Genomic DNA, 8,477 nt, shown 5'->3' with positions numbered 1-8,477 from the left:
TGCATCATTCTCATTTCTCTTTCCAATTTTCCCTCTACCTCTCTTACTTGATTTTTTTGGGGGAGCGCAGGGCAATTGGGGTTAAGTGACTTGCCCAAGGTCACACAGCTAGTACATGTGTCAAGTGTCTGAGGCCGGATTTGAACTCAGGTCCTCCTGACTCCAGGGCCAATGCTCTACTCACTGCACCACCTAGCTGCCCCCCAAAATATGGAACACTTCATGAATTTGTGTGTTATCCTTGTGCAGGGGTCATGCTAATCTTCTATGTATCATTCCAATTTTAGTGTATGTGCTGCTGAAGCAAGCACCTTACTTGATTTTTAAAATCCTTTTTGAGTTCTTCCATGGCCTGGGGTCAGTTATACTAAAGTGGGGCTCTGCTTTCCAAATAGAGAGGGCACTGTCCCAAGCTTCAGGTCTTTTGTGCAGCTGTTTTCAGAGGTAATTCTGAGGACCTGTAAGTTTTTGGCTCTTCCAAGGTGGTTTGATCTAGGGAGAGGCATGTTTACTACTGCCATGTACTGTGCACTGGTTTATGAGTGACCACAAGCACTCCTTTTAATCCTGGAACTGTGACCAGAGTCACTACTCCTCTGCAGCCAAAAGCTCTGCTGTGCTAGTGTTCCTTCTCATACCGGGACTAAGACCTAGGACTATGACCCAGATCTAAGTATAGGAAATGCAACAGAGTCCTGTGCCTGGTGCCAGCAAAGGGACTCCTGTAAATCTCCTTCTGAGCTGTTGTCTGATTGCCTTACCTTCTGTGGGCTGAGAGGTCTGGAAGCCTGCCACTGCTGCCCCTGATTCAGTCACCCCCACCCCCCAAGACTGCTCCTGGTTTTCTAGGGCCCTATCCATACTGGCACAGCCTGTGCTAGACTGTGCTTCTTTCTCACCCTGGTGCAACAGACCTTTCCTGCTAACCTTCTAAGTTGTTTTGGGCTGGAAAATTATTTGTCTCTGTCTTTTTATGTGTTCTGCCACTCTAGAATTTGTTTAGAGTCATTATTTAAAGGTATTTGGAGGGGTTTGAGGGAGAGCTCAGGCAATTCCCTGCCTTTACTGCACCATCTTGGCTTCCCATCCAGGGACAGCTGGAAAGAAATTTAGAGATGAGTCTGACCGCCTCATTCTGTGGTGAGGAAGCTGAGGCCCAGAGAGTTAAACTGACTTGCCCAGAGTCAGGCAGCTAGGAAACATGAAGTGAGATTTGAACCTAGGTCTTCCTGACATCAGTGTCCTATTCATGTCCCTTCATGGCTAGTGAAAAGTCTGAATTTGTTGAGTAACCTTCTGGGCATAGTTCCAAATTGCTCTCCAGAATGGTTGTGCCAATTTATAGCTCTACCACAAGTACATTACTGTACCTGTTTTCCCAAAGCTCTTCCAACATTTGTAATTTTCCTCTTTTGTTATTTTTGTCAATCGGATGGGTACAAGGTAGAACCTCAGAACTGCTTTTGTTTGAGTTCTCTAATTATTTGTAATTTGGAGCATTTTAAAATATGACTGTTGATAGCTCAGCATTTGCTAAGAGTTAAATATGATGACCCTGCTGCTGCTGAGTGTGGTAGCTTCTCTGAGAAGGCCATTAGGCATTTTCTAGGTCTTCTGTCCTTCCCAGGGAATAGGATCCAAACCCCAACCACTCTAGTCAGTGACCTCATTATTCCTCTCAAGAGAAGACCCCATCCATTGTTTCAATGATCCATACTTTTGAGTTTCAATGGATCAGCCTCTCTAGGAAGGAATGGAGGTGGGAAGCCTTCTTAGAAGAAAGCTGACCCAACCAAGGAAAGTGACACAGGGTCTAATCTCTCCCAAGTATCTCTCTAACTGCTTGGCTTTTCTATTTTTCATGCCTGACCAGTTCAAGCCACAGAATGTCCTTTACTCCCTAGCCCACTCTCCCCTCGATGTCTCTAATTTCCCCCTATTTCCAGCTAACTTCTAGCTAACCTCTGCAGGAGGCATCACCATGTTAGGACACCTGGGGAGGCAGATCTTTTAATCTATGGAAGCAGGAAGACAACCACTGCTGCCAGGAGGCCTTACGAGGCCACCAGCCTTTCTCATGGAATCCTAGAATCTCAAAGTTAGAAGGAGTTTCAGAGAGGCCATCTTGTCCAATCTATGCCTGAACAAGACTCCTCTCTCCTGTAGTCCTGACAAGTGTTCATCCAGCCTCTGCTTGAAGAACTCCAGTTGGGGTCAGGGAGTAGGAAACTCACTACCATCCAAAGCAGTCCCTTCTCCTTTGGGACAGCTCTCATTGTGATGACATCAAGCTGAAATCTTCCTATTTGTAATTTATACTTCTTGCTCCTGCTTCTGCCTTCCAGGGTCAAGTAAAATAAATTTGGTCTTTCCCCCATGTGACTGCCCTTCAAATACTTGAAATAACTCACATTTTCCCCTGACTCTACTCTTCTCCAGGTATAACATCCTCCCCCACCCTTCATTTGATCATCACATGGGAATAATGATAACTTAACTTGTAGCACCTTCCTCCCAGGGTCAGGAAACTTAAATGAGATAATGCACATGGCTATACCATGCAAAACTTAAACCACTATTATGGTTGTTATTTTGACGATTGCTTTGTTGCCCTTTGCTCTCTTGGTTGTCTGCCTCTGGGTGCTATCTTGCTTATCAACACTCCAACTGATCTCTGATATCAATGTGGTTCTTCTTTCCAATAATGCAGATAGCAGCCCATCCATTCACATTGAATATGGGCAATGCTCATCCATGTTTTCCCATCATTTTGCCACAAGGAATTCATCCATTCAGTATTTGGAGGCTTCTTTGCATTCTCTTGACATAGTCTGGATACCAGTGGAGCACAGTCTATTGGTCAGTTATCCCTTGAGCTTGCTTTGTGATTGACCTGTCTTCATTTTTGGTCATACATTTCTTTAGTGACAAGCTTTACTTCAGGAGCGGCAGCAAGGTGGTGCTGCAGTGGATGGAGTGTCTGCCCTGGAGTCAGGAAGATCCGAGTTCAAATTTGTCCTCAGATGCTTACCAGCTGTGTGATCCCGGGCAAATCACTTTAACCCTGTTTACCTCTGTTTCCTCATCTGTAAAATTAGCTAGAGAAGGAAATAGCAAACCACTCCAGTATCTTTGCCAAGAAAACCCCAAATGGTATCATGAAGAGTCAGACACGACTGAACCAATTGAACACTTACTTCAGGACCCCTTTCTAATTCCTTGTTTGTAATGTGTTACAGCCAGCTTGTGCTCTCCATCCATCGCCTGTTGGGTGATCCCCAACTTTAGTTCTTAAGCAATTATAGAACCTTACAATTTAGTCATACAAAATCACCCAAAGATTGTTGGTATTTAAAAGATCTGCCTTTGTTTCAGGGAGAAGCTTGGAATCTTTAAAAGAACTTTGCAATTTCCTAAAGGACATCTAGCCCAGTCTTCTCTTACTTCCTATTCAATTCTAGGCACTGTTTGTTGGCCATTCACAGAGTCTGTCCAAGATTGTACTGGTGAAAGTCCCACTGCCCAATGTTCTTCCTAAATGTGGTATCCAGAATGGAGCGATGACACCAGATGTCATCTGGCCAGGGCAGAGTTATTTTGTAGCTCTCTCATCCCTACTACTGGACATCATGCTGCTTTAAATGCAGCCCAAGTTTGAATGAACATTTTTGGGCTGACATATAAAACTTCTGACTCATATTTATCTTGGAGTGTACTACAACCTCCAGATTTTTTTTCATGAGAACTGCTGACTAACCATGTACTCATGGAATTGATTGTTTAATCTGATTGTAATACTTTACATTTGTCCTTTTAATGCTTCATCTTCTTAGATGTGGTCCACCACTCTAGAGACTTTTTTATATTCTGACTCTGTCAGTCAATGTGTTAGTTACCTCTCCCAACTTTGTTTAACCTGCAGATTTGGTAGGCATGCCAAATCTGCTTTTGTTCAACTCACTGACGAAAATATTAGACCACACAGGGTGAAGGACAGTTAGTCAATAAGCATTTATTAAGTGCCTACTATGCACCAGGAACTGTGCTAAGCATTAGCCAAACAAAAATCAGGAAAAGACCATCCCTGTCCTCAAGAAGACACCTGGAGTTCTACAGCATAGACCTCCTTCCAAGTGGTCAATCACCATTAATGACTGTCCTTTGGGTCCATCCCAATGGTTCCAAAGACACCTAACTGTCTAGTCTACCCACCTCTCTTCATCTTGTCCATAGAATTGTGTGAGAGATTTTGAATGAATGAAGCCTTTATTAAGCGCTTACTATGGGCAAAGCACTGAGGATACAAATGGAAGATTAAGAGAGTCCCTGCCCTCAAGGAGATCACAATCTAATAGGAAGCTGCAAAGCAGGGGGAGGGTGCCAGAGATGACTGGGATTTTGAGTTCTCTATAAAGGGAAGCTGGGGGCCATCTCCAGTCATCCTGATTTATATCTTGCCACTGGACCCAGATGGCTCCAGAGGAGAAAGTGAGACTGGTGACTTTGCACAGCCTTCCCTCACTTAAATCCAATTCACTTGCAAGTCACAGCATCACCTTCCTGTTGCCATGGTCCTCTTCAAGAATGAAGGACAAACGACAACCCATGAGTACTACCTGCTGCCCCACTGGGGACCCAACTGGCCAGTTCCAGTTGGGGAACACAGCTCCTCCCTCCCTTCCTTCTTCCTCTCCTCTCCTTTACTCCTTCCTCTTCCTCTGTCCCCATAGGGTATCATACACTTACCTACGGGTGCTCTGCCCAAAGGAATGTAAATTTTCATTGCTGATGCTTCTCAAGATATCTTGGGGTTTACAGGCTAGATTTCTTTCTTAAGGACCTGAAACCCAATTCTCTCTGGCTCTCATAGATTGGCCAGTAACAGGTCCCAGCCCAAGCCTCACTTGGTCACTGTTTGGGCTCTGATGGCTCAGAGTGAGTGTAAATAGCAATTGTGTCTGTTTTGGCCAGAAATCCTGAGGGTCTTCCCCTCCCAGATTGATTTTTTGACTAGGTAAAAGAGGCCATTCTTTGTCTCATTTCTTACCTAGCCTTAATCACTGAATGGGTATTTCCTCAGTCAAACTGAGACCTGGGAAAGACCTTAGCTTAAAAAGGTCAAGGTCTCCAACTGTATCTGGGGCCATCTCCAGCCATCTTGACCTGTATCTTGCCACTGGACCCAGATGGTTCCAGAAGAGAAAGTGAGGGTGGTGATTTTGAACAGCCCTCCCTCACTTAAATCTAATTCACTTGCACGTCATGGCATCACCTCCCTGATGTCATGGTCCTCTTTGAGAACAAAGGACAAACAACAAGAAGAAGAACAAAGGGAATCTATGGAAGCAGTGTTTTGCTCTGCCCTTCAGCCCTTCAATCAAAGGGACTGAAGCAACTGAGGATATCGATGAAGTGTGAATACCCAAACTGAAGCAAGCAGCATGGTGGTAAGTTTCCTGGTGATGATGAGCTTATCCTAGGGGGAGGTGGCAGGGGGGAGCCATCAAATCCAACCCCCTCCTTTTATAGAAGTGGAAATGGAGGTTCTGAGAGGCTAAGTCATTTGCATAGAGTCACACAGCTTGTAAGTATTAAGGTGCAATTTAAACCCCTATCTTCCTGGTTGGGATCAATGACTTCTGAGGTTCTTTCTAATTCTTGTTTGGTTCTGTTATACTTCTACTTCTCCCCTACTCTACATCTTTTCCTACTTCTCCCCAAAGAGATGGGGAGTTGTAAACAGGCTTAGGGAGACATACTTGCACTTAATTGGGAGCAGGGGAAGGCTTAGTTTCCATTCCTTATTTTTTGGCCTGGGATGCTGTTTGAAGATTTCAGGGCTTCAGTGGGTATGCCTATGATGCTGACTGTCTCAGTGGACACTCATTTTTACCCTAGAAAACAAAAGAAAAGTTATGTCCTTACTGACATTGGATCAACAGGAAGGGTTGTATTGTTACTGGCAAGGAGAAGACAGGGAAGGCTTTAACAGCCATCTTTTATTTAGATGAAACAAACCTCAGAAAGATGATGATGTCTTCAAGCAACAGCTATTTCCCTCTCTAGAGACTCAGCTCCATGTTACCTGTCAGAAATCTTTCAAATGTCTCCCCAGAACGGCTAAACAAGCTGTGGTATCTGATTGTAATGGAATATTATTGTGCTATAAAAAATGGGAAGTAGGATGATTTCAGAAAAACCTGGAAAGACTTACATGAACTGATACACACTGAAGTGAACAGAACCAGGAGAACATTGTACATAGTAACAGCAACATTGCTCCATAACCAACTTTTGATAGGCTTAGCTCTTCTCAGCAATATAACGATCTGAGACCATCCTAAAGGTCTAATGATGAAGTATACTATCCGCCTCCAGAGAAAGAACTGATACTGTTTGAATACAGACTGAATGAAGCACTCTGTTTTTTGCTTTCTTTCATTTTTCCTATATGAGTCTTCTCATCCCTACAAAATGACTAATATGGAAATGTTAAACATAACTGCACATATATAACCTATATCTGATTGCTTACCTTCTCAGGGAGGAGTGAGGGGAGGGAGGGACAGAATTTGGAACTCAGAACTTTAAATAAAGATGTTAAAAATTCTCCCCACATCTCTGGATGGGTTATGATAATATATTCTCTACAGCAGTGGTTCATCTCAGGACAGTGATGCAAAATTTAAAAAAAAAGATTGAACTTGGCCCTATCCACAGCCGCTATTTTAATGATCATATTTTATAGCAAAAGCCTTCTCAGATACAGACTATTCCATTTAAAGTTCATTACTCAGATTTGTTATGCTGGCCAAGAAGTTAAATTAGTGGACAAGGTTGACTTGAACAAATCCAAGGACACAGAGTCACTACTGCCACTAGCACCTTAAGGGAAACTGGGAGAGTGGTCACTCCCTCCCTGACCATTGCTCAGTGGGAGATTTGGCTTCATTCAAAAGGCTGATGACTGGGCATTTAGGAACTGGGATAGATGAGGGATCAGAGCAGGGAAATGGCACTATTAGGAAGAATGAAAGCTACTGCTAAGAGAGTCAGACCTGGTTGTGGCCAGAGGATGAAGGGTGCCTGTAAGAAGCTGGGTTTTGCCCATCAATGAGGACAGAGGTTATACTGGTGCAGGTTAATAAATGCAGAAAAGGAGAGCGCCAGCTGCCTCCTGCAAGAAGCCTTCCCAGCCACACACCTCCCCATCCAGAAGTACTTTCCTCTGCCTTCCTGCTTCTATTTCCCTCTCATCTCACATCAGAGGCAGTGTGGCACAGTGAATAGAGGGTTGGTCTCACCTCTCACACATGGACTGTGTGACTTTGGGTGAGTCATTCACCCTCTTAATACTCTAGGCAACTCTCTAAGTTCTGAACTGTGAGAGGGAGGTTTCCTCAACAATGGAATCATAGCTCCAGACTTTCATAGGTATATGTGTTGATTTCATGTAATTTTCATCTTTTTAAGCACCTACTATGTGCTGAGCACCACACAAATTTCTGGGGATACAAATACAAAAGTGAGACAGTCTCTGCTCTCAAGGAACTTGGATTCTAATGGAGGAAAATGGCACAAAAGTGGAAGTGGGAGCCAGGAAAGGGAATTGTGCTCTGAGAAGTCATGAGGATGGTGAGTGGAGCCATGGGGCAGCCATCTTGTTTCACCCTGATCTCACAAGGTAGAGATGGGCAGGGGCAGGGCATTTCAAATCTAAAGGAAGAGTATGTACAGAAGCATGGAAGGGGGAAATTGTGAGATGTATTTGGGGCTAAGCAACCTTAATTGGATATTTCCCAGACCTTTCCAGTTAGAAGCAACATATATTATTGGGTGACAGGTAGGGTCTCTGGGACAGGTTGCAGGGGCATAGCTGAGCTAAGTGTTTTATCATGCCTTGTATTATTGTCATGATGTATTTATTATTTCATAATTTTCATTCATTCTATTTCAATCAATCAAGAAGCATTTATTAACTACCTACTATGTGCCAGGCACTATGCTAGGTGATGGGGATACAAAGACAAAAATGAAACATTCCCTTGCCCTCAAGATGCTTATATTTTGGGGGAGAAGACCACATGTGCATATATAGTGATATACCATATAGGTATAAAGTGAATAAATATAGATCTATGCACGGCAGTTCAATCCCAGGTTCTTGTGGTTTGTCCTTCATTCTCAAAGAGGATCACGACATCAGGGAGGTGATGCCATGACTTGCAAGTGAATTGGATTTAAATGAGGAAGGGCTGTGCAAAATCACCAGCCTCGTTTTCTCCTCGGTGCCATCCAGGTCCAGTGGCCGGATATCGATCTGGCAACTGGAAATGGCCCACTAAATCCAAGGTAGTTAGGGAGAGAAGGCAGTAGCAGTTGGGGAGGGGATGCAGAAAAGACATCTTGAAGGAAGAGAGGTACTGTTGAGGTCAGGAGGGAGAGCAGGCTAGCCAGGGCTGATCGCTGAGTGAGTA

The 8,477-nt window shown here is 43.9% G+C and overlaps 1 non-coding gene across 1 annotated transcript; it reads right to left on the bottom strand.

The window, feature by feature from the left end:
- Positions 1 to 204: 204 nt before the first annotated feature.
- On the bottom strand, positions 205 to 311 carry LOC118833303. The gene has a single exon (XR_005009310.1). It is a non-coding gene; the product is annotated as a U6 spliceosomal RNA (small nuclear RNA).
- Positions 312 to 8,477: the final 8,166 nt, after the last annotated feature.

Source organism: Trichosurus vulpecula, unplaced genomic scaffold, assembly GCF_011100635.1.
Source record: "Trichosurus vulpecula isolate mTriVul1 unplaced genomic scaffold, mTriVul1.pri scaffold_160_arrow_ctg1, whole genome shotgun sequence".
Classification (NCBI taxonomy): Eukaryota; Metazoa; Chordata; class Mammalia; order Diprotodontia; family Phalangeridae; genus Trichosurus; species Trichosurus vulpecula.
Note: the sequence above shows the minus strand (reverse complement) of the source record. Positions and strands in the feature narration are given on the sequence as shown.